At 42.6% G+C, this 27,408-nt stretch overlaps 1 protein-coding gene and 1 pseudogene across 6 annotated transcripts in view; both read right to left on the reverse strand.

Annotated features, from left to right (window-relative positions):
• The window catches only part of CADPS2 (calcium dependent secretion activator 2), a 786,809-nt gene that overhangs the window by 409,306 nt on the left and 350,095 nt on the right, over positions 1 to 27,408 (reverse strand). The window lies entirely within an intron of this gene.
• On the reverse strand, positions 21,243 to 21,358 carry LOC120987342 (annotated as a pseudogene).

Raw genomic sequence — 27,408 nt, forward strand, 5'->3', positions numbered from 1 at the left:
CTGGTGATGCTCTGTCAGGCCTCTACTGCAACTGTCTTCAGTTTCTGCTTGTTCTTGGGGCATTTTCCCTTCAGTTTTGTCTTCAGCAAGTGAAATGCATGCTCAATCAGATTCAGATCAGGTAATTGACTAGGCCATTGCATAACATTCCACTTCTTTCCCTTAAAAAAAAATAATATTTGGTTGCTTTTGCAGTATGCTTTGGGTCATTGTCCATCTGCACTGTGAAGCGCCGTCCAATGAGTTCTGAAGCATTTGGCTGAATTTGAGCAGATAATATTGCCCGAAACACTTCAAAATTCATCCTGCTGCTTTTGTCCTGTTTTTCAGGCTCACCAATGGTTTACATCTTGTGGTGAACCCTCTGTATTCACTCTGGTGAAGTCTTCTCTTGATTGTTGACTTTGACACACATACACCTACCTCCTGGAGAGTGTTCTTGATCTGTCCAACTGTTGTGAATGGTGTTTTCTTCACCAGGGAAAGAATTCTTCGGTCATCCACCACAGTTGTTTTCCGTGGTCTTCCCGTGTTGCTGAGCTCACCGGTGCATTCCTTCTTTTTAATAATGTTCCAAACAATTGTTTTGGCCACGCCTAATGTTTTTGCTATCTCTTTGATGGGTTTGTTGTGTTTGTTCATCCTAATGATGGCTTGCTTCACTGACAGTGACAGCTCTTTGGATCTCATCTTGAGAGTTGACAGCAACAGATTCCAAATGCAAATAGCACACTTGAAATGAACTCTGGACCTTTTATCTGCTCATTGTAATTGGGATAATGAGGGAATAACACACCGGGCCATGGAACAGCTGAGAAGCCAATTGTCCCATTACTTTTGGTCCCCTAACAAGTGGGAGGTACATATGCAAACTGTTTAATTTCTACACCGTTCACCTGATTTGGATGTAAATACCTTCAATTTAAAGCTGACAGTCTGCAGTTAAAGCACATCTTGTTCATTTCATTTTAAATCCATTGTGGTGGTGTAAAGAGCCAAAAATGTTATAATTGTGACAAAGTCCCAATATTTATGGACCTGACTGTATATATATATATATAATGCTCATTAATTGTGTTAAAGTAAAAAATATATATTTGTACCGTGTTAGCCAGTGCTGTAAATATAAGATGAAAAAAGTTTGAAATTCCTCAGTGGTTGTTACCTTTTAATTTTGTAACAGTCTTTTCAGTTTATATCCCTTTCCTGATTTTTTAAGTTGAACTACTTTTGCTCTAAACGTTTGACAATTCTTTTGCTTTACCATCTGTGGGTGACACGCCCCTGATGATGCAGATAAAAAAAAACAGGTTGGCCAAATGACAGGAGACCGGTATTTTTTATCTTGATACGCTTGTACCATTTAACCATTTTGTAAGTATAATAAATCTGCAGGATAACCATCTGCGGCGCTTCACTATTTGTGCACTTTATCTCCATTCAATTATTATAGAAATTAGAATGGAGATTTGGGCAGAAGAGTTTGTGTATGGAGCAGTTATTGATTACGCCACGGGAAAGATTTCAGAGTTTATGTGGTATCTACCCTGGAAAGGCTTGCTCAGAATAATTAGCACAGTTTTTCTTTTGGACATTGCTTGATGTGAACGGACCCCACTTCACTTGAAACCTGAAGAGCTCAAAGTAGGACGCGCAATTTTGGTTTTATTTACTGATTGGACCATATTCAAACAAAAGGCGTGGATATACTGTAAAAGAAGAGAGATGTGGATATATTCCATGTGTGGATATTGTGACACAGTGAGGGATTGTGTCTGTCAAGACAAGTATTTTCCTCCCAGCATGTGCGCCTGGGCTGATTTCCAGCCAGGTGAGGTCAAAAACCGGACCGGAGTTTGAGTGCCGGTCCGGGTTTTGGCAGCACTTGGCTGTCCTTAAATAGGCAGCTGGGCTCAGCAGAGATGTCTCTGTTTATTTAGGATCTGAGGCTTTGTGCCGTGCTGGAGGGCTGAAAGCCGCACGCTGGGGAAACAGGCACCCTAAAGTCTGCTGTGGACTGCTGGAGGCAGAACTGCCAGCAAGATGACTTGTGTTAAATGAACTTTCCATTGTGTGTGAATTAACTCCAAGACTGCAAAGTTACGTGCCGTTTTGTGCAATTGCCTCAAAAGTGAATAAACATTGACGTTTTCAGTTAAGAACTTGTATTCTGCCTCTGTACTGCGCCCGCTTACCCTATCTACCAGAGCGAAACCCCACAATTGGTGGAGGATGCGGGCAAGAGCAGTGAGGCTGGCGTGAACGTCGATATTTTCGGTTTCTGCATTTTTCAGGCACGGTTGTATGTCGTACATTAAACCAGCTATACTACAACCAGTGCCCCACGGAAAAAAAATGGAGGCTGTTGTGAAGGCCCTCATGGAGGCTAATCTGCAGCAGCGAGAGACAAACTGGCAGTAATGCGAGGCTAATAAGCAGCAGCAGGGAACTAACCAGTTGGTGCTACAACACGTGATTGCTTTGCAGACAGCAGAAGCAACCCCGAGCGTCCACGATGGCCTGAAAGAAGTCCGTGCCGCGATTCCTAAGATGACCCCCGCAGACAACATCGAAATCTACCTCGCGATGTATGAGAAAAGCTAGCCCGTGACCAGTGGGCTGAGTTCGTCGCTCCATTCCTGGCATCCAATTCCCAGTGGGTGTATTTCGACTTGCCGGACGATCAAGCGACCGACTACCAAAAAGTAAATGGTGAGATTTTGGCACGACTGGGGGTGAATATGTTGGTCCAGGCCAAGCGGGTAAATCAGTGGGGGTTTAAGCTGGCTGGGCCTGCGAGGACCCAGTATTATGACTGGCTACAGTCTGATGTGCTGAGCCATGGCTATGCTGGATAGACTATTGGCTGATATGTTCTAGAGGGCTCTGCCACCCCCTTCTCCAGCACTGGATCGGCAAGGTGTCTCCTGGCAACATCCTAGAAATGGTGGACCTGGTGCAGCGCTACGAGGCTACCAAGACTGTTACAGGGGGTTCTTTTGGGAGGGGGCAGTCAACCCCGGAAAATCTCCATCCCAGACCCAGCGACTTGTACCAACCAAACCCACCCGGGGTGCACCATCTACGGACCTGGCTCCGATAGTCTGCTGGCCGTGTCAGAAGCAGGGCCATGTAAGATCTGACTTTCCCATCAGGTGGAACCCATTGATACTAACTATGGCTACCGTCAGTCGCTATATGCCAGGAAGCTGTGTGCAGCAGGTACCCCAAAAACTCTAAACCACCTGTGCCAGGTGAAGGTGAAAGACACTCCAGTGGAGGCTCTGCTGGACTCAGGGAGTCTGGTGTCCCTATTAAGGGCTCCGCTGGTACGGTCAGTGGAGTATACTAGCTGGAAAACCGGGGTAATGTTCATCCATGGCGACTTAAAAGACTATTCCACCGCCCCGGTGTCTCTAACTACAGTGGCCTTTAGATGGACCCACGAGGTGGCTGTCGCCAGAAATCTACATTATGAACTCATAATAGGGAGAGAATTCCCGACACTGTGGCCTACTATGAGTGTGACTGATACCCATGAGACAGGGGTAACCCTAGCAGTGTGGCCCGGCTCAGGGGGGGAGACCAGAACCCTGGGAATCTGAGACCGAAGGGCCAGCGGTAGGGCTGACCGCCACTTCGGTGGAAGAGGGGGAGACAACCCCGCTAAATGTGATGGTGGGAGACGTAGAGGACTTGCCATCGGGTCCTGAATTGGCAGACCTCAATGTCTCCGGGGATAATTTTGGTACCGACCAACGTCGGGACCCAACCCTATCACGCGCCTGGGAAAATGCTGAACCACAACAACCTGGGGCAGAGTCAGTGTTTCCCCTTTTTGTGGTTCATCAGGATATGTTGTATGGGGTAAACCAACTATGGGGTGAGCCTATTGAACAGTTGGTGGTCCCCAAGGCTTATCGCAAGCTTGTGTTAGATCTTGTCCACCAACACATTCTCAGGGGTCACCTGGAGCTGCAGATAACTCAGGATCGTATTCTACAGCAATTTTACTGGCCCAGCAAATTCAAAGAAGTGGAAGAGTTTTGTAAGTCTTGTCCGACCTGCCAGATAACTAGCCCCAGCAAAAATTCCCATAGTCCCCTAGTACCTCTCCCGATTATCGAAGTACTGTTTGACCTAATAGCTATGGACCTCATGAGCCCTGTACCGAAGTCCGACAGATGGCATCAACACATCTTAGTCATTCTAGACTACGCCACTCGGTACCCGGAGGCGGTGCCACTGTGATATACCTCGGCCAAATAGCTAAGGAGTTAATGGAGATGTTTTCCCGAGTAGGACTACCAAAAGAGGTTCTGACCGACCAACGGACCCCTTTTATGTCCAAGGTGATGAGGGAACTCAGTAAGTTGCTGCACATAAAACAACTATGGAAACGGACGGTCTGGTAGAACAGTTTAACCAAACATTAAAAAATATGTTGAAAAAGGTGTAATGTCTAAAGATGGGAAGGACTGGGACCTCCTTCTGCCTTATCTCATGTTCGCAATGCGAGAGGTACCCCAGGCCTCTACTGGGTTCTAGCCCTTTGAACTGCTATATGGCAGACACCCTCGTGGTCTTCTTGGACGTGGCCAAAGAGGCGTGGGAATAACAACCCACTCCACGTAAAAGTGTCATTGAGTACGTTACCCAGATGCAAGATCGGATAGAGAAAGTGTTTCCTCTTGTTAGGCAGAAAATGGAGGCAGCTCAGCGAGCCCAGAGTCAGGTCTAAAATCGTCAGGCTTGGGTCTGGATCTTTAACCCGGGTTATCAGGTTTTGGTTCTGGTGACAACCGTGGACAGTAAGTTCCTGGCTAGGTGGCAGGGACACTACGAGGTACTCGAGAAAATTGGAGATGTAAACTACAAGGTACACCAGCCAGGTTTACCACGTGAATTTACTCAAACCGTGGAAAGATAAGGAAACCTGTACAGAAGACAGCCTGCGGCCAGGTTTTCTAGAAGAGTATCAGCCCCTCTGTCTGATGCAAGAGAGGCGGCTGCCACAGTAAAAATTGCTGACATCCTCTCCTCTAAACAGACTCAGGAGGCCAGGGAGTTCGTTAGTCGGAACATGGATGTGTTCTTGGACCTCGCTGGACGCACTTCCATAATCCAGCATGACATTGTCACTGAGCCTCAGGCAAAAGTCTGATTAAAACCATACAGGTACCCGAGGCTCGGCAACAAGCCATATCCGAGGAGGTGCAGCTAATGTTGCAGCTAGATGTCATTAAGGAGTCAAAAAGTGAGTGGGCCAGTCCTATAGTATTGATACCCAAGCCAGACGGGACATTGCGGTTTTGTAGTGACTTTCGAAAACTTAACAAGGTTTCCAAATTCGATGCGTATCCCATGCCCCGAGTGGATGAGCTCATCGAGAGGTTAGGACAATCCCGGTATTTTTCTGTTTTGGACCTCACGAAAGGGTACTGGCAGGTGCCCTTAATGGAGGCTGCCAAAGAGAAAACTGCCTTCATCAAGCCTGAGGGGCTGTATCAATATAAGGTCTTATACTTTGGTCTGCATGGCGCCCCCGCCACTTTTCAGCGACTAATGGATATTGTGCTTCGTTCAAATCGTCGGTACACTTTGGCTTACCTGGACGATATTGTTATCCACAGTATCGACTGGGAAAGTCACCTACCTAAAGTGCAGGCTGAGGTAGACTCTTTTTGGAAAGCTGGCCTAACCGCTAACCCAAAAAATGTGCGATAGGTTTAGAAGAGACTAAGTACCTGGGGTATTTCATTGGAAGCGGAGTCATCAAACCCAAAGTGAACAAAATAGAGGCGATACAGAATTGGCCCCGACTTGTCACCACTAGGCAAATAAAGTAATTCCTGGGAATGGTGGGCAATTATGAGGTTTGTTCCCCACTTTGCTACTCTAGGCGCGCCCTTGACAGGGCTCTTGAAGGGACAAAAATCAGTGATGGTTCGCTGGGATGATCGGGCGGAAGAGGCTTTTGCAGCTTTGAAGTCGGCCATGTGTGGGCCCGACTTCAAGAGGTAGTTCGTGGTACAAACGGATGCCTCCGAAGTAGGCCTCGGTTTTGTACTGTCTCAGAAAGGCAACGAGGAGGAGCACCCCGTTGTGTTACTAAGCCGCAAGCTCACCCCAGCCGACACCAGGTACAGTATAGTGGAGAGAGAGTGCCTGGCTATCAAGTGGGCACTTGAGTCTCTTCTCTACTATTTGTTGGGGGGAAAGCTCCGCCTGGTGACTGACCACTCCCCTCTCAAGTGGATGAGCCAGGCCAAAGACAGGAATGCCCGGGTCACCAGATGGTTTTTGTCTCTGCAGAACTTCTTGGTTCTCGGTAGAACACAGAGCAGGCCGGTTGCAGGAAAACGCGGATGCCCTGTCCCGGGTGCATTGTCTAGCATGTGTACAGCCCTTCAGGGTTGAACAAAGGGGGGGGGGGGGTAATGTGACACAGTGAGGGGTTGTGTCTGGCAAGGCAGGTATTTTCCTCCCAGAATGTCCTGTGCGGCAGGGCTGGTTTCCAGCAAGGTGAGGTCAAAAACCGGACAAGAGTTTGAGTGCCGGTCTGGGTTTTGGCAGCACCTGGCTGTCCTTAAATAGGCAACTGGGCTCAGCAGAGATGTCTCTGTTTTTTGGGATCTGAGGTTTTGTGCCATGCTGGAGGGCTGAGAGCCGCACGCTGGAGAAACAGGCCCCCTTAAAGCTTGGTGTGGACTACTGGAGGCAGAACTGCCAACAAGGTGATTTGTGTTATATGAACTTTCCATTGTGTGAATGAACACCAAGACTGCAAAGTTACGTGCTGTTTTGTGCATTTGCCTCAAGTGTGAATAAACATTGACGTTTTGAGTTAAGAACTTGTATTTTGCCTCTGTACTGCGCCCGCTTACCCCATCTACCAGAGCAAAACCCCACAATATATATCATACATCATGTGTATTATCAGACTAAACTTTCAAGGGTACGTGAGCGTGATGGCAGATATCATTATGATTACTAAAGAATACACACAATACTTACAGTAAAACTTTAAAGGGTTTATCCAATCCTATAAAAATCCCCCCAGTATGCCGGGCCCCTCACACCAAATATACTTACCCGGCTCCCCGCTCCTTGCGCTGCTCCTGCTTTCCGCATCGCTGCTGCTGCTCCTTCTCGTGCACGGATGAAAACATCCATGTCGGGGGAGGCATCCGATAGCAGGCGGGGACACGCCTCCCTAGTGTCACCTGTGATGCTATGGAGGCTCGTTCCCGTCTGCCATTGGCTGCCCCCCCCGACACCGGATGTTTTCATCAGTGCACAGGGAGAAGCAGCAGTGGCGGTGCGGGGACCAGGAGCGGGGTAAGTATATTCAGTGTGGGGGGCCCGGCATATAGAGGACTTTTTATACGATTTTCCTATAGTTCTCTAGAAAAATCAAAGCTGCACTGTGATTGGTTGAATGCTTCTCTACTTTTTTTTCTTTTAGACAGTTATAACTATGTCTATGCTGCTTTCTTTTGGAAAATGTACTTTGAAATTCTGGTTACAAACTACATTCAAATCGTACACTAACCCCACTTTTTTTGGGGCCATGCACATGTTCGTATATTTTTGCGGATTCCTGTGGACATTCGACAAATTATAGAACATGTCCTGCTCCTATCTTTATTGTGGACGAGAATAGTCCTTTCTATTGATAGGAGTGTGAAATATATGTAATACACACAGGACATCAGGTATCCATATTTTATGGATCTCTTGTTTGAGACCCATATATTCACATGGCTGTGTGCATAAAGCTTAAGGGTAACAGGTAGATAATGAAACTGCAATTAATAACTTGCAAACAACTTAATTTATTAAAGAGAATCAATAGGCAGACATGGACCATAGGTACCTAGTACAATTTATATTTAAAAGTACATAAATGTGATACAAGATGAACCATATGTGTTTTGTAAATGACACCTTGCTTCCCCACGATAAAAGATGTAACATGGCTATATGTGTTGATATCTGTCTGCCTAAGTTGTCAGGAACGATTGTGTATCTTAGTAAAAAGTAATATTGCTGTCATATTTAAAGTTACTTGGGCATTTCAAAGCTGTGACAGAGAAGAGCCAGAGGAGCAAGTAATGACAAGTGAGAAGGAAGACACAGGGGAATGTCATATCAAACAAGCATGGTAATGTCTGATATATTGTACAGAAAGGTAATGCCATTTACTTATTTTCCTCTGCACAACTGATTCATCACTGAATAGCATGACTACAAACATCTGCAGACTATTACATATTTAAAGACCATGTAAATCTTGACTTATATGAGAATATAAACATTTACATTTTGTGCCATTCATCCACTGTAAGTAAAGGTTTCTAACCTAGCGGTAGATAAGATAAAGTAATTATCGTGAGGGCAACCTATCAAACAATCTGGGTAAATCTAACCATACAGAGTAGATAAATAAATGTCAGGAGACGGCAATCTAATGTGCATGACGACATCTCAACTTTTCCCGCTCCACTGTGCTGCAATGTGATCTTTTTGGCTAAAAAGACTGATTGAAACCCTGCCCACTTTTTCTCATTAGGCGTACAGATACAGCAATTAGGGGTACAGATAGGCAATTTGTCACAAAGACCGTGATCGTCGAACGGTGTGTTGTCTTTCTGGCACTTGAGTTCGACACATCACGGATCGGGTTGGCAGATTACTGGGAGGGGCTGGAGAAGATCCAGTGGTCATGGTCCATATCGGAACCAATGACAAAGTTAGAGGTAGGTGGAGCGTCCTTAAAAATGATTTTAGGGATTTAGGTCAAGCTTGGGGCAAGGACCTCAAAGGTAGTATTTTGTGAAATACTACCGGTACCACAAGCCACACAAGAAAGGCAGCAGGAGATTAGGGAGGTTAACAAGTGGCTCAAGAACTGGTGTAAGAAGGAAGGGTTTGGGTTCCTGGAGAACTGGGCAGACTTCTCTGTTGGCTACAGGCTTTAATTGTAGGGATGGGCTGCACCTCAGTGGGGAAGAGGTAGCTGTGTTGGGGGAGAAGATGGCTAGAAGGTTGGAGGAGTGTTTATACTAGGGACTGGGGGGGGGAGGGTAATTACGTTATAGGATGGGTAGATAGTGCAGATAGAGATCGGGGGCAAGGTAATGGGACTGGGGGAGGAATGGAAGGAGGGACTAGAACAGCTTAGAAGGAAAAGTGTAGGGTACAAAATATACATAAACCTCTTAAATGCATGCATACTAATGCCAGAAGCCTGACTAATAAAACTGGGGAGCTGGAATTAGTGATGTGTGAGGAGAACTATGACATAGTGGGAATAACTGAGACATGGCTGGATGATAGCTATGACTGGGTGGTTAATGTACAGGGTTACACTCTGTTACAGTAGACCCCCTTTATTTATTAAGCCAGTGTCTGCCCAGCTTTGATGAATGCTGACAACGGCCCGGATAACATCAACTATTTTCATTCCAAATAGGGCTCATGCACACAAACATTTTTTTTCCGGTTTCTGTGCCTTTTCTTGCGGCCCCTATGAGGATCCAATCACTTCAATGGGTCCGCATAAAAAACTGAATTTATTCTGTGTGCATTGGCCATTCTGCAAAAAAATAGAACATGTCTGTATTACGGACAAGTATAGGACAGCTCTATTATGGTCTGGACGTTCCTTTCTGCAAAATGCCGAATGCACACGGCTGGTATCCGTGTTTTGCAATTTGTGGACCAAAAAAAAAACAGTTGTGTGCATGAGCCTTTAGCAACAGGCTCACTGTGAATACATCACAGATAGATGAAAATATGTTACCCATAGCACAGCACTAGTTGGTTTGTCTATGTTCTGGTATAAATACAATAGTAGTACTGCAGAAAAAAAGATTGTCTGGACATAACGTCTTATTCTTTTCACGGACAACTAAAACAGAAAGAAATGAACAATAAAAGCATGCTAAGCAAAGGCTGTACAGTAAAGAGGACAGAAGTATTCTAAAATTAGCTCAATTAACTATCAACGAGAGAGTGCATTGAGGCACATTTTCTCAATTTCAGATATGCTATTTACCTAGGTCAGAATGGTAATCATTATCATTTTACTGGGTTAATTGGAAACATTTTTCATTTCATTTTCCTTCATTACTTAATTATGAACACAAATTCTAGAAAACGAATGCATATTTCATGTCAGGAAAGGAAATAAAAGCAACCAAATTTGCATACCTGTATCTTCAAAGAAATACTCAAACCACAAAATGAATTGCTTAGAGTGAAATAGATAGCTTAACTGATCCAACAAACCCCACAGACTAAGCATCACTGTATTTTACCCACAGGAGTAAAAATGCTGGAATACTAGGGTGCCTTCACATGTGGCGGAAAAATCTGCCAGGACATATAGAGGAGTGGATTTTTTACAATGGTGCAGACTTTTACACATGGATTCAGAAGCAGAATTCTTTGTGAATTACATCCACACTGAAATGAATGGAGACATTTTGCTTCACATAATCTGCAACAAATTATTTATACTGCGGACTGATATTCCACAGTACAGCAAAAGGCAGAGATTGACACTTTTCAAGGATAACATGGAGTAAGGCTTTACGTGGCGTATTTTCTGGCATATTTTTCCACCACATGTGAAGGCACCCTCACACTACTGTCAAGAACACTAGTGCCCTAGCAGAAGTTGTTAAAGGGGCTGTTCACCCTTGAGGACCTTGTGACCCATGAATCATGTAACGCCAGCTGTATGCGCAGTTCTCCTGAACCAGAAGTGACTGTACTAATACTTATTCGGTGTCATGTGCAGGCCGTCTCCCAATGCTTTCTCCTCTTCCATGCCACTCCTGGGTTTTCGCACCTACTCGCTCTTCAGGAGAACTGTGCATACATCTGGCGCATGCGCAGCAGGTCAAATGACACTGAAGCCAGCAGAGAGATTGTGTCTTGGTGCACTTGAGCGAGATTACAGTGCAGGGTCTGCTTGACAGCAGAGAAGCTGGGAGGAGGCTTCAGAATAAGGGAGAAGCGGGGCTCAGCCAGAATGTGTGTGGCTGGACTCCGTTAACCATTAGGAAAGTCTTTGGGCACTTTTCACAGTAAATTTGCATAAATATAAAATCATTTTTTTTTAAAGGAAAACCACAGCACCCATGTCAGACAGGTATATTTCTAACATAATCAAGGAGACCACAGTGAACCTGTTGGCAGCTATGAATAATCATGCTGACAGATTCCCTTTAAGCTCTGTGACTTAGGACTCTGGAAGACTCATGTACATGGCCATATTTGGAGTCTATGTTATCTCCATATACTGTATTTTTTTTTTTACTATAAGACACGTTTTTTACCCCAAAAGTGAGGGAAAGTGGTAGTGTGTCTCATAGTCTGAATGCTAATGACCGCTTCCATTCCTGGTCTACTTCCGGTCCCCGCTCTGTGTCCTGACTACGTACCATGTCACAACATAAAGTTATTACAAAAAGGTTATACATAAGAATGTAAATAAAAATAAAAAACTCTCAACAAAAACCCCTCAAATAGAGGCAACTCTATACCAATACAATCACCTACAAAAAGACACCAGAGTCTTCATTCAATTATTTTATATATTATAACATGATTAGCAGAGATATAAAACCACAGTAAAAGAAAGTGCAGTTCCCCTGAGGGTCATTACGACAATAAGATAGTAATGAATATAATATAATAGTAACAATAGGAGTGGTAATAACAGTTAATTTGTTCGATATATCATGTGAAATACATTGCTAAACTGTAATAAAATGCAAATGCTAGAACATATTAGTATAGTCTCCTATTTGTGGAACAAAAAACTAACTCCTACATAAACTAGTAACCATTAATAGCAGAGTAACTACAGTACATACCAATCAGAGAGCAATACCCTCAGGAGAACCGCACACCCCAACGTATGTTTCGGCAAAGCCTTCCTCTGGGGACCAAATTTGGAGTCCTAGTTATCTCCATATACTGTATTTTTTGGACTATAAGACACACATTTTTTACCCCAGAAATGAGGGAAAGTGGCAGTGCGTCTCATAGTCCGAATGCTAGTGTTGGAAGTAGTCATCAGCATATGGGAGGCTCTACTCACTATCCCTGGTCTACTTCCAGTTCCTGCTCTGCACTGTGTCCTGACTGCGTACCACGTCATGACTTCGTGAATGTAGGTGCGCAATAGGAGCGACATCCGGTCACAGTGCAGCGCGGGCCACAAGACGACCGGGGAGTGGTGAGCGAATGGCAGTGCCATCTGAAGCAAGTGAGGTAAGTTTAATTTAAGGTCTGATCTAAAGCTGATGGAGGCTGGGGGGGGTCTGCTATGAGGCTAATGAAGCTTGAGAGGGTCTGATCTGAGGCTAATGGAGCTTGAGGTTCTGATGAGGGTCTGATCTGAGGTCTGATCAAGAATGGGGGTCTGATGAAAAAATTTTATTCTTAGTTTCCTCCTCCAAATCCTAGGTGCGTCTTATAGGCCGAAAAATACTGTACAGTATTTTGACAAAAATAGATTTTAATAGTTGGAAAAGATAACCTATACTTAAAGCACAATTGGTGATAAGTGCTTCTAGAGGAGCACTCTGTCAGTCAATCAGTGGAAGCATGCCACTCTAGTAGCATCACTGATTGGAGGATCTTCTAGCAGGTACTCTTCATCGCACTGGCTGAGTACCTTTACAGTACCATTGTTAAACTAAAGGGGTATACCCATCAAATGAAGTGATGTCATATCACTAGAACATGCCATAACTTTTTGAATAGCGGTGGTGGTAGCGATTCAACCGATGGGACTTTCCCTGATCCTTGGCCATTTGCAAGAAACTGCAGCATGGCAAAATTCCTGTGAATGGGAACGTGCTGCAGTTATTTGCACAGCCAGGGGGCCACATGTGTTGATGTGAAGGAGAATTTACAAGGTCCCAAAGGTTGGACCCCCACGATCAAAAAGTAATGGCACATCCTAACTCTTTGTCATCACCGTATCTAATGGGAATACCCTTAAAATCTTTTTAGGTCTCTTATAGTTGCTTACAGATAACACACTAATGTCTGGGATAGTGGCACTTTAAAAGGCATTTTTTTCATCTACAGTATTTATATTCAGTCTTGCTCTTATTCCATGCTCCATCTCATTACAAAGCAGAATCGACAGGATTCCATGTGTATGGAGATACTTCCCATATACATATTCGAGGCATATTATTCTTATATTTTATCAGACTCTGGAATTATTTTTTACTATATGAATTTAGACTTGTATCGTTGACTGATAAGACTCATATAGTGTTTTAGTTCATTATACAGTTTAGACAGTATAGGCTGATGAAAAATATAGAAAACCAATGAATAATTGGAGCATTTAAAGTGTAATAGCAATAATCTTCACATGACTAATAGAAGCTTTGAGGTACTATTAGGATACTGCTAGCAAGCTTTTTCTAATGAGAAAGAGATTGAACACAGCACTCATGTATCTGTCCAAGGTGTTTAATTGGAGTCTACAGACTCTTTGTATTGCTACAATTGTCTGCATCTACATCAACAGGACATAAAAAGCTAAAATGTTTGACGACAGGACAACCTTGAACCATGAACTTCTGTAAGATATATTGCATGGGAAATTTTTTCCACCTTTCATCTCAATGCTGCTACAGGGTAGCTGAGTGGGTGAAGGTATTGTAAGCTTATGTATGAGGCAGTATCTCTGTTCTTCAGACTATTTGTGTTTTCTGTCCTTGGTTCTTTTAATACACTGTTCCTATAATAGTCAAGCTTTTCTGTAGTTATGAATATGCTCACCACAAAAAACTCCTAAAAGTATTAACTCATGATCTGCTGCAAATCACCATGTAAACAAAGCACTGACAGAAAAGATAATTCAACTGATCACATAAAGATGGCAGAACAGTTGACCATCTAATGTGTGTGGAGGCTTCCTCACTCTTCTACAACGGCAGATGTTGAGGAGGTAAGGCAGTTGGATTTCATCTCACCAATCCTTTTCTTCTGGGGGAAACTCCTCTGGCAGCAGCTTTCTCCCTCTCTCACTACTAAGACCACATGCTACTTGGCTGAGTTGAGCAGACATATGTATGAGGGGATCTGTAGTGATATCTGACACTTTTGTATAAGGCTGGCCTAAATGTAAGAAATTGCACTTCAATTTTTATTATGATTTTATTACTGGAGTGAGAAGTGTTTTTAAGACGATTTCAAACGTAGGAAGAGAAAAAAAAGCTTTGTTAGCTACTCCACTTATCCATCTGTCATTCAATTTTTGACTTTATTAAAGATAATTTTTAAAACAAAAAAGAGTTGTCTGCAACCATCCCTGCTGGTATAGGCTATGTGTAGATGAGTGGTTGGGATAGGAAAGTGCCTCCTGTTAGTGAGAGATCTGTGGGCACATCAGTCAGTTTCGCTATCCCATATACATATACTCATGTCCCTATGCTGAAATGCTAATGCAACTTTATCTATTATTCTACGCGTTTCTGCACTCATACACTAACACAGTACATCATCAGGGGTAGTAGAAAGATTCCTGAGGCACTGTAGACGCCATCCCCACATCTGAGCAACTGAAGCACGGCTATAGTCATCAGCCTTAACCATCTCCCGTCTGCCCATTGACTATAAACGTCCGGGAGGTGGATCTCTATTTCTGAAAGCACGTTCTAAAACGTCCTGCAGCTTTCCCCCCTGTGCTCCGCCCCTGTACATAGAAACTCTGTGACTCAGCTGCCTCCTGACAGCCAAGAACATGGAGCTTTACCCTGAGACCTTTTTTGCTGGTCTCCGTTCTTTTGATCGCTCTGACAAGCAGTCAGAGCAATCACAAATGCGTGTACCATCTCCCTCTCATTACTGCCAGTCAGAGAGGGAGATCGGTATTTAAACTAGGCATCGCAATCGCAATGCTAAACTGTAAGCCCTGGAGACCGATCAGCATGGTCTCCGGGGCATGTGAGCGCTGTAATTTCCAGTTACAGCGCTCTGAAATGCTTGTACCGTCTCTCTCTCTGTAGCGCTGGCCGGAGAGGGAGATCGGTACATTCACACCCCACCAGCGATCCCCCAGTAGCTCTTTTCACTGGAGACAAATCAGCATGATCTCCAGAACATGTGTTGTGAGCACTGTAATTTCCAGTTACAGCGCTCAGAAAGGCTTGTACCGTCTCCCTCTCATTAGCACTGGCAGGAGAGGGAGATCGGAACATTTACACTCCAGCACGATCCCCCAGTAGCTGTTTTCACCTGGAGACCAATCAGCATGATCTCCAGGACATGTGACTGCCTGAGCCGGGTGAGTGCAGGAGCTGTGAGGTCTTTCAGAGACCTCGATCCGCCCTGCACTGAGGCTGTACAGCGCTGTATTGTGCTGCACAGCCTCTCTGGGGGGTGCATTTCTCCTGTAACTGGGGCTACTATGTCAGCCCCAGTTACAGGAGAAATCAACATTGAGAAAAAAAAAGAAAAGTGAAGTTAAATGTCCCCCAGAGGTCTTGTATGACCTTATGAGGGACGCAAAGTGTAAAATAAAAAATAAAAATGTTAAAAAAAAAAAAAAATTCCCCAAGTAAGGAATAAAAAAAAAAAATTTAAAGATAGAAAAAATAAAATAAAATAGACATCATTGGTATTGCCGCGTCTGTGACGGTCGGCTCTATAAATACATCACATAATCGACCCAGTCCAATAAACACCATAAAAATAAAATAAAAATAACTGTCAAAAAAAGCAATTTTTGTCACCTTACACCACAAAAAGTGATCAAAAAGGCGTATGTCCCACAAAATGGTACCAATAAAACCGTCCTCATCCCGCCAAAAATGAGCCCCTACATAAGAAAATCTCTCAAAAAATAAAAAAAACTATAGCTCTTAGAACATGGAGACACTAAAACATAGTTTTTTTGGTTTCAAAAATGCTATTATTGTGTTAAAGTGAAATAAATAAAAGAAAGTATACATATTAGGTATTGCCGTGTCCGTAAAAACCAGCTCTATAAAAATATCACATGACCTAACCCCTCGGGTGAAAACCGTAAAAAAATTTATAAAAAAACTGTCAAAACAAGCAATTTTTGTCACCTTACATCACAAAAAGTGCAACACCAAGTGATCAAAAAGGGGTATGTCCCACAAAATGGTACCAATAAAACAGTCACCTTATCCCGCAAAAATTGAGCCTCTACATAAGAAAATCTCTCAAAAAAAAACAAACTAGCTCTCAGAACATGGACACATTAAAACAATTTTTTTGTTTCAAAAATGCTATTATTGTGTAAAACTTTAATAAATAAGAAAAAGTATACATATTAGGTATCGCCACGTCCGTAACAATCTGCTCTATAAAAATGTCACTTGACTGAACCCCTCAGGTGAACGCTGTAAAAAAAAAAATATAAACTGTGCTAAAACAACCAATGTTTTGGTCACCTTGCCCCATAAAGTGTTATAATTAATGATCAAAAAATCATATGTACCCAAAAATAGTACCAATAAAACTGGCACCTTATCCCCAAAATGGGATCACTTTTTGGGAGTTTCTACTGTAAGGGTGCATCAGGGGGACTTCAAATGGGACATGGCATCTAAAAACCATGTGGAGTTCCTTTTCTTTTGCGCCCTACCGTGTGCCCATACAGCAGTTTATGACCACATCTGGGGTGTTTCTGTAAACCGCAGAATCTGGGTAATAAATATTGAGTTTTGTTTGGCTGTTAACCATCGATGTTTTAAAGAAGAAATTGGATTAAAATGGAAAATCTGCCAAAAAAGTGAAATTTAAAAATTTGATCTCCATTTTCCTTTAATTCTTGTGGAACGCCTAAAGGGTTAACAAAGTTTGTAAAATCGGTTTTAAGTAACTTGAGGGGTGTAGTTTCTACAATGGGGTCATTTATGGGGGTATCCACTATGTAGGCCCCACAAAGTGACTTCAGACCTGAACTGGTCCTTAAAAAGTGGGTTTTGGCAATTTTCTTAAAAATTTGAAGAATTGCTTCTAAACTTCTAAGCCTTCTAACGTCCTAAAAAAATAAAATGACATTTCCAAAATGATGCCAACATGAAGTAGACATATGGGGAATGTTAAGTTATAAATATTTTATGAGGTATCACTTTCTGTTTTAAAAGCAGAGAAATTAAAATGTAAAAAATTGTGAATTTTTCTAAATTTTAGGTAAATTTCAGATTTTTTCATAAATAAAGGTGAAATATATTGACTCAAATTAATGACTATCGTGAAGTACAATGTGTCACGAGAAAACAATCTCTGAATGACTTGGATAAGTAAAGGCGTTCCAAAGTTATTACCACATAAAGTGAGATATGTCAGTTTTGCAAAATTAGGCCTGGTCAGGAAGGGGGCAAATGGCCCAGATGGCAAGTGGTTAAGGCAAAGCTCAAACTCAGCCTTTATATAACACTAAACCCACCCCATCATAATTAGCTGACCGGGAGGAGGGGATAGTGTGAAGAACATGTCTCCAGTTTCAAGGGCGATCATAAGGCAGAGCAAGGAGTGACACATAGTCCCATTCATCGGACAAAAATGAAAAGTGCATGCTGATCAGAGGTGTTAAGGGAACATCGTCAATATTGATGTTGCTCGGATATATTGGCAACATTTTCAACATGTGGCAAGGAACTAGCAAGTCATTTATTGAATTTTTTTTTTTTTTTTTTTAAACGGAATGATCTGAATGACAGGCATACCAACATGCTCTTTAGAAGAATAGGGAAGAATCATTAACACTAAAGAGGAAACCCCAATGAGACTGTAAGCTAGGCATCATAGGTACCTTGACACAACCCATGCTGAGGTCAGACTGTTTCTTACGGAATACTGGAGAATCTTAAAAGCAAACCCCAACATTGGGGACCTGGTTGGGGACTAGCCATTGGTTACATATAGGAGATCTCATAATTTAGGGGACAGACTGAGTCATCATGAATTCAATCCTCAAAAGCAGAGTTACTGTATATACATTACTCTCATAGGGGGTTAGTGGAACATATAGATGTGGATCGTGTTGTTTCATCTGGGCTGGAAAATCTTTCACCAGTCAGATGATCAATGACACATTTCAGATGAAATATTTCATCAATTTTCATACCTCTAAAGTGATTTATTTATACAAATGTCAATAAGTATATATGAGGGACATCAATATTGACGATATCTATTTACCTTAACACCTCTGATAGGCATACACTTCTCATTTTTGTCCAATGAACAGGACTACGTGTCACTCCTTTCTCGTCTTCTGGTCCTCTTTGAAACTGCACGACATATTCCCTACCTGTACCCTACTCCCGATCAGCTGATTGTGACGTGGACTTTGTGAGAAGGATCCTTCTAGTTCCTCCTATTCCCACTGGTACCTGTCTGGGCTGACGTCACCTAGGGGAGTGGGTTTAGTGCTATTTAAAGCTAAGTTTGTGCACGGACCTGACTACATCCATGCCTCAGTTGCTCACAAGCTGAGATGGCATCTACAGAGTCTCATGAATCTTTCTAATACCCCTGATGATGCACTTTATTAATGTATAAGTGCAGAAATGCATAGGCTAATGACAGGGCAGGTTGCAGTACTCCTTTAAAACATTTCAGCATAAGGACAGGAGTATGTGTGTATGGAAGTGACATGACCCCACAGATAGTTGACTCATTATATTAACAGGAGGCACATTACTATCCCAACCATGTATCAACTCTCTAGTTTTAATATTAATTTAGTATCTCTTGTTATATACAATCACAAATTAAAACAAACAATATACCTCTGATATTGATTCATTCAATCTGTGGGGGGAACAAATTAATCTGAAAATTGCAAATACATTTTGGATGTTTTTGTCTTAATGATTTATCAAAAGGGTTCACCTACAATCAACATTCATGGTAGGGGTGGGCGATATAAGCGATATAAATCTGTGCCACGATATTGATTTTGTGCATATCGCCGGACCGCGATATGATCGCGCTCTCGGCGCGCACCATGTTCTCCTGGCCGACCGCCAATGAGAACAGAGTAGGAGGAGGAGGGGAAGGACTGTGGCCACTGCGCCACCAATGAATGTGCCGGCCATATCCCGGCCCCTATGACTGCACGCTGCGATCCGCCGCAATTAACCCCTCAGTTGAGGGGTTAATCGCGCGGATCACAGCGTCCTGTCAGAGGTCGGGTGCCGGGAATGTTCTTCAGTCTCTGCATTGGTGGCAGTGGGCAGTTCCGATGGGAGTCCCAGCAGTGTAATGCTGGGGCTCCGATCGGTTACCATGGCAGCCAGGAGTCACGCTACTGAAGTCCTGGCTGCCATGGTATGTTAGTGAGCAGCATTATACTCACGTATGCCGTGGCCGCCGGTCGCTCCTTCTTCTGTCTGTGCGGCGCATTGTCCATTCTGTCCGTTTCAGGGGCGGACCCATTCATTTCTATGCAGCCGTTTGCCATCCGCGTCCGTGGTTCCAGTCCATCAAAAAAATATAACCTGTCCTATTATTTCCGTGGAAAACGGTTCGCGGGCCTATTCAAGTCAATGGGACCGCTAAAAAACTTTTTTTTACATTCCTTTATGTCTGGTGGTCCTCCAAAAATAAAGGAAGACACACGGAAACAAAAAAGGAAACGGATCACGGAACAACGGAACCCCATTTTGCGGAACGGAACACAACAAGGGTCGTGTGCATGAGGCCTAAAGATGAGCGAACTGGTTCTACCGGTCTTCTCATAAAGTTTGGATTTAGTCAAACCTGAATTTTTTTGCGTGTGAGACAGATAGACACTAATACACAAATCTGTGCGTCTCAAGAATATATATGCGTTGTCTAAGTGGTACTCTTTCACATTATGGAGAGCCCCATGGTATGCCACGTATGGAGTATTGTAGGCCAGACGATGACCCTACTATGCCTACTAAGTACATGTGCACAGTATTGTAGGCCAAGTAATTCACCTGGTATGCTGAGTACATGTGCGCAGTATTTTAGACCAGGTGATGAACCTCTGGGTTTCTGGGAAAAATATTTAAATTAGCTTTCCTAACTATCGGATACTGGCAGATGTTAAACATGATAATTTGCATATATTTTATCCAGAAATCCAGAGAAACAGTGTCTAGCCTACAACACATATATCAACTGGTCTCCATAACAGAAATAGTACCCTACCAAAGTTCTCACTAAGGCCTTACAACTAGAAATGTTCTCATTTGCTTTTCTATGATTAAGGGGTTTTGTCCGAAAAGAACTAATTGCAGATGTGAGGCTGGTTTAGATATTTTTCTAGATTTGCCACATAAGGCTGTTTAAAAGGCAGAAAAGTGTTTCTGCCAATCCACTGTGTAAATGCTGTTGTGTTCTCCTTATTGTTGACCTACTTACTGTGCAGCAGCAAGTATGTATAATTATAGCTCTCTGCTGTTTCACTTCAATGGGACAGCTACTTCCTATTCACCTGAGGATACCATCATCAGTATAGCAAAGACTGACAACACATTCAGCAACTTTATTTCACTATTTTGGTTCAACTTCAGACAAAGACACCTCCTTAGTAACCTTCCACTGAAAGTGAGCAAGAGAATTATTACCATCCTTCAAAGCTTACACCTTTGTCAATGAAACATGCATCTTTTTTTTTTTCTTTTTAAGCCTGAGGAACATGACTTTCTATACCCAAGCATCAAAATCGTGCAGCACGCCACACAAAAAAGGTGCACTAGGTCCCACAGCTGAGGATACACTGGTCGATGCGCCAGCTACCACCTAGCTGCCACCCTAGGTGTTGGTACAGAGCCTCTGTCGAGGTCTGGTCTCTTCCCGGAGGGAGAGAACAATGTGTTTGCAGGGGGGTGAGGAACCTGATGGCCACACACACCCCCACTGGACCTCAGAGGGTAGCCAGTCAGTGCACCAAAACCCTGAAAAGTCCTAGTGGCAAACATGAACATAAAAAATAAAAAATAATAAAAAAGGGAATGTGTGGCAAAATTCCTCATTTAACGCCAGTCAAAACTAAGCTAAAGAGAGGAGAGTGCTCTCAAAGTGTGTGAAAGTGAAGTGCAAGCAAATGTGCTGTCACTCAGTGGGCTCCTACCCACAGCGAGTTCAGACATCCCAGGGTCACCACTGAGGCACTTCAGGCTTTCAAGCACATCTCAGCCCATGGCCTTGATCTGGCAGCCCTTGGTCACCTAAAATATGGCACTAATGGCTAAAGGCATACACTCTAGGCACAACTGTATGGTTGTCTCCTCTACTCAACTTCCTAGATGGATAAGAACAGATACTACACTTGATCTTAGCCAAAAGGCCAAGAAGCTAGTTCTCTTTCGAGAAGGACAAAGACCAGAATGTCTGAACAGAGGCTTGTCTTACTTAGTTTACTTGTTTTATGGGGTACTCTATCATTACGGAGGCAAAAAAAAAAGCATGAGTATTGTATGCCAGACAACACTACTATTGGTTTTTAGGAAAAGTATATGCAAATCACGTATATTAATTCGGCTGGCATGAGAAAAGATTAGCATTTTTTTCTGTTTTGGAAGAATATCTTTCCTAGAAATCCACATCTGCAAATTAGCTTGCCCAACAAAAACAGAAAAGAGGGGATATCCTATCTAATGCAAGAAGAATTCAGATATGTGATTTGCGATATACTCTTCCTAGAAACCAAGAGTAGTGTCGCCAGAAATACAACACACATGCATATTTTTGGTCTCCCTAATGATAAAGAGCACCCCAAAGAGAACCCCACAGGGCAAGACAACCAATTATTAATACAACTTTCTCTTGAGGCATTCTGGTTCTCTTGTTTATCTACAAAGTGAACTAGCTTACATGTTTCATTGAGAGATATTTAAGTTTTGTGGGATGTACTGTAATTATTTTCACACAGCAAATTGTCAGAGATGCCTTCCTGCCTTTTAAACATACTTATGTGCTTATGTGGCAAAGCAGGAGAAATAGTTAAGTCAGCCTTGTATGCTGCAAGTAGTTCTTTAAACCCTTAAATACAAGGCTTATTTTCATTTTTGCATTTTGGATTTTTCCTCCTCACATTCCAATAACCATAACTTTTTTATTTTTCCATTCACATAGCTATATGAGGGCTTATTTATTGCAGGACACAATTTTTTTTTTAATGCCACCATTTAATTTACCATGTCTTGTATTGGAAAATGGGAAAAAAAATTCTTTGCATAGCAAAATAAAAAAATCTGCCATGGTTTTGGGTTTTTTGACATTACAGCGTTCACTGTGCACTAAAAATAACCTGATGTCCTAATTCTGCGGCTCAATATGAATGCGGTGATACCAAACGTCTATAGCTATTGTTTTACTATTAAAAATAAAAACCTTTGAAAAAAAAAAATCTAAATTTTCTTTGCATTGCCATATTCTGAAAGCCATAATATTTTTTTTTTCGGTATACAGAGCTTTATAAGGGTTTGTTCTTTACTTAACGAACCATATCTTTTAATGGAACCATTTTTGTGGAATGAACGACTTTTTTTTTTTTTTTTTTCATTACGGCGTTCACCATACAGGAATCTTTTTTTATATTTTAATAGTTCAGACATTTTTCGGATGCGATGATACCTAATAGGTTTATTTTTTATTATTTATATATTTTTTATATGTAAAATTGGGGTGATTTAAACTTTATATTGAAATATATTATATATTTTTTTACTATTAGCCCCCATAGGGTGCTAGTACCATGGGATCTTATGATCCTCTCTCCTATTCACCCTAATAGATATCTATTAGGGTGAATATGATTTTTAAACTATGCCTCATGCATAGCTCAGTATGGAGATTGGCATGACAGGCCTGAGTCACTTCAGCAGCATCCAGGATGCCATGGCAACTGATCAGAGCCCCGTGATTAGTAGGCCGCATCCCTTTGCCTTCACTCACAGCACCTGAGGGGTTAAATGACAGGGGCGGCACAATCACTGTGTTAGTGTGGGCAGGTGTCAGCTGTAAGATACAGCTGATATCTGCCGCGTATGGAGCGGGCTCGTTGCAGAGGCCCCCTCCATACATCACCTCACACATTATGACATACGTGTACGTTATAATGCTAAGGGGCTAAGGACAAAAGCCTTTAATCAGAAAAAAGCAGACAAGAACAGCTTTTCTAGTTGCAAGGCCTTAGGGGGAACTTCTGGATGGGTACTATTTCGATTATGGAGACCAGTTGATATACGTGATGACTAAGGTAGGCCAGGCAATGCTCCTCTGGATTTCTGGGTAAAATATATGCAAATTATCATGTCTAACATCTGGCATCAGACAGGTTTATGAAAGCCAATTTGAATATCTTTCCCAGAGGAGTATCGCCTGGCCTACAATACTGTACACATGAACTTGGCGTACAAGGTGCATCACCTGGACTACAATACTGCGCACACGTACTCAGCTACTTGGCATATTAGGGGCATTGACTGGTCTACAAAACTGCACACACGTACTTGGTGTACCATGGGCTCTCCATAATGAAAAAGAGTACCCCTAGACAATGCATATATATTGTTAAAGGGTTTCTACCACCAGAAATACTGTTATGTAGCTGACTGACATTAGCGATGCACACTACATAACAGTATGTTTTTTACATTTCTCCCTGCAGCCTTTCTGATAAAATAAGCACTTTTATAATATGCTAATGAGCCTGTAGGAGCTATGTGGGCGTAAAATCAGCACCCAGAGGCTCCGTCTACTCACCCTTTATCCCGCCCAGGTCCCTTGTTCTGCCCGCCCCCCGCTCCTCTTGATTGATGTCATTGTTCGCAGCATCGCTCACGAAATCCCACGCCTGCGCAGTTTCACTTCTGTTTTCGGTGCAGGCGCAGTGAGTGAATGATGCGCTCCTGGTGCCGGATTCCTCACTGCGCCTGCGCAGACTACGTCACAGTGAGGAAGCCGGCATCAGGAGGGCGGCCTTCACTCACTGCACCTAAACAGAGCAGGCGCGGTATTTCGTGAGCGATGCTGCGAACCATGACATCAATCAAGAGGAGTGGGGCGGGCAGAACAGGGGACCTGGGCAGGATAAAGGGTGAGTAGACGGAGCCTCTAGGTGCTGATTTTCCGCCCACATAGCATCTAAAAGGCTCATTAGCATATTATAAAAGTGCTTATTTTATCAGAACGGCTGCAGGGAGAAATATAAAAAACATACTGTTATGTAGTGTGCATCGCTAATGTCAGTCAGCTACATAACAGTATTTCTGGTGGTAGAAATCCTTTAACACACGTGTACTAGTCTCTCTTTTTTCTCTAATTCTATTCTGGTATTGCAATGGTAAAAACACTATTCAGTGTATGCAATACACATATACTATAGAGAGGAGCAGTAATCTCTTAATAGTATATAGCACTGCAATTTGCCCATGTGACATGACAAAAAACAAAACAAAAAAAACAACAACTCTGAATGATTTTATATATATATATATATATATATATATATATATATATATACACACACACACATACATACACACACACACACAATGCACTTGGAAAGTCTTAAGACCTTTTCAAATTGTTTTTCCATTTTGTTATGTTTCAATATTTCCCGTTCGTTCTGCACTTAACACCCCATAATGACAAAGGAAAAACAAAAATCTTGCATTGACATAAGTATGCGGACTCTTTACTCAGGACTTCGTTGAAGCAGCCTTGGTAGCAATTACAGCATCCAGTCTTCTTGGATACAATGCCACAGGGTTTTCAAACTTTAATTTGGGGATTGGCTGGCCGGAACACGTAATCGGGTGCTATAAAGCACCCGATGACGCATGTTCGGCATATTTGTAGTCAGGGAGTGCTGCGCTTCGGAAGGGACAGAGAGTGTAGGGAGTCTGATCGCAATCAATTCAGTAGAAAAACGTTTCAAAGTCCCAAAAGTCCTTTTAAAGACTATTGTGTGTGGTGGCAGGGTGGCAGGCTGGCAGTATCTTATAGCTACAGTACAATTTTTTTTCCAGCATTTTCAATACTTTTCATATAGAGGGTGTCTGCAGTGACTAGAGACATCTGACCAATACCTTCTGTGTCAGGGCCAGAGATTGGACAAATATAACTAAAATCTAATTTCCTTTTTCCATACTTTTACAATATACTGTGCCTACTGTGAACTGTGACATCCGTGCCACATCTTGTGTGTCAAGCGTGCATATAACATTTAATATGCGCAAGGCGAGCAGTAAGGGACAGGGAAGTGGCCGTGATGCTGATGATTCACGCAGAGGCCGTGGCCCTGGGCGTGTTGAAACTGTGCCTGCTGCCAGAGCACAAGAAAAACAATCATCCATGATATCTAGCTTTATGTCCCAGTTTGCAGGGCGGCGCAGGACACCACTCTCGAAGTCAGACCAGTGCGACCAGGTTGTCAGTTGGATTGCAGCAGATAATGCTTCCAGTCGGTTAAGCACCACCCTGTCTTCCACCAAGTCCAGTCTCAGTAGCCAAGAGTCTGGTCAACAAAATCCTCTCCCTGATCCTCATTCAACCCACCGTTGAGAGTTTGACCAAACAAGTGATCCCACACTCGGAAATTCCGAGGAGCTCTTTTCATCGCCATTGTGAGAGTCAAGATTTTAACTTCTCCTGTAGTACACATTTGACTCCACTAGATGGTAAAAACTCAATTAGGAGCCTCATGTACATTCTCTTTGTTCTAAGATCAATTAGTGAAAGAAAGGAGGAGTTAAGTTGCTATTTTTCAAATGTGCCAATCAACTCAGGAATAAAGTTAGTAAACTACTCCCTTTTTGTCACAGAGCCAATAAACTTGCATGTAGGACCACCCTTTTGTCTACCTCATGTTGCCTATATAAGTGTGTGTAACTGTAATAAAGATACGATATTTTCCATGATACCAGCCTGCATTGGTCTCATTTGAGAAAGCTGTATGAGCTCATACTTATAATTCTAACTGATTTGGAGCCACACAAAAGAAGAAGTTGTGTCGTAGATTTTGCGACGACAAAATTGGCGCCCGAACAGTGACCGACGGCTTGCATAACTTCCGATTCAAACGCCAGGAGAGGACTTGCGTAAAACCATCAGACGAGGCATAAACTGCAGTAAGGTAAGAAGCTTTTATTCTTACAACCTCCTCTGAGTTTTTTGCCCAAGTGTTTTCTCAAGAGTTGAATTGGTGTTATTGCGATATAAGGGTTCAAATTATAGCTGATCTGTCCGTTAAAAAGAACCTGTTGAAATATTCCTTCTTTGTGTGGTGGAACATGCTGAAACTAAACTGAAGTTGTTACACAGCTGAGCCGGATATCCTGTGACGTAGATTTAATTCCCAGTCAAGGTTCTGACGAGAACCTTGGGAAAAGGGTTAATACTAATTGTCTCATAGGCAATTGGAAGTTATTAAGATTTTGTATCCCGGTGAATTGACGAGGGGTCTTCACTTTGAGAGATTGTGGGTTCAATACTATTATATCATTTGATCTTTGTGCAACTGCGCTTAAGTTTGTGGGTTCGGTGGCGATTACTTATAGTAATCGGATTCCGTTTGATCTTTGTGCAACTACGCTTAAGTTTGCGGGTTTGATAAATAGCAATTGTTTGATCTTCGTGCAACTACAATAATGGGAAATTCGAATGTAGCAGGACAGAGTGAAAAAAGGTTAACAGCGGCTCAGTTGATGAGAGAAAGAGAAGGAAAAGTTTCAGTAACTAAGTTAAAATCGTTCATGCAGGCAATTGGTATGCATGAAACTGGAAGATTAAATGAAAGCTTATGGAAAAATATATTACAAGAAAAGAAAGGGTGGCTGAGAGATAATAATAGGCTGGTGCAAGCAGAGTTATGGTGGAAGTTGTCTGCAGATGTGACTGATGGAAAATTGAAAGAAATTGAGAAGAATGGTCAATATTGGTATAGTAAGATGGAGGATTTGGGTGTGGTAAGTAACAAAGAACAGAACAGTTTGCCATGCGGCATCCCTTCCCCCGCCACCTCTGTTGTAAGTAATCCTGGGTCTTGTGGTCCAACAAACAATGCTATTGCTTCTTGTGTTAGTTCCTCCTCTACACCAGGTGCTGGAATGTGCTTATCAGCACCACCCACTGTGCCTTCTGCTCCCTCTAGGTTTTCCCAACCCCCTAAAACTCTTACCATAGAGCAGCAACCGCCTCCTTATGGGGGATGGATGTGTGTGTGCAATCACAGGAATGCTGAGACAAATAGCATATGTGTTGTCTGTGGATTTCAAAGACAGGACACAATTCCCAACACTGGATTATATCCAGTGATGTCTGCCAATAACCCTTCCCAATTGTATGTCCCATCAGTTAAAAATGTACCTGCAGTAATTGCCCCTATGATGCCTACTAGAAATA

Source organism: Bufo bufo, chromosome 1, assembly GCF_905171765.1.
Source record: "Bufo bufo chromosome 1, aBufBuf1.1, whole genome shotgun sequence".
Classification (NCBI taxonomy): domain Eukaryota; kingdom Metazoa; phylum Chordata; class Amphibia; order Anura; family Bufonidae; genus Bufo; species Bufo bufo.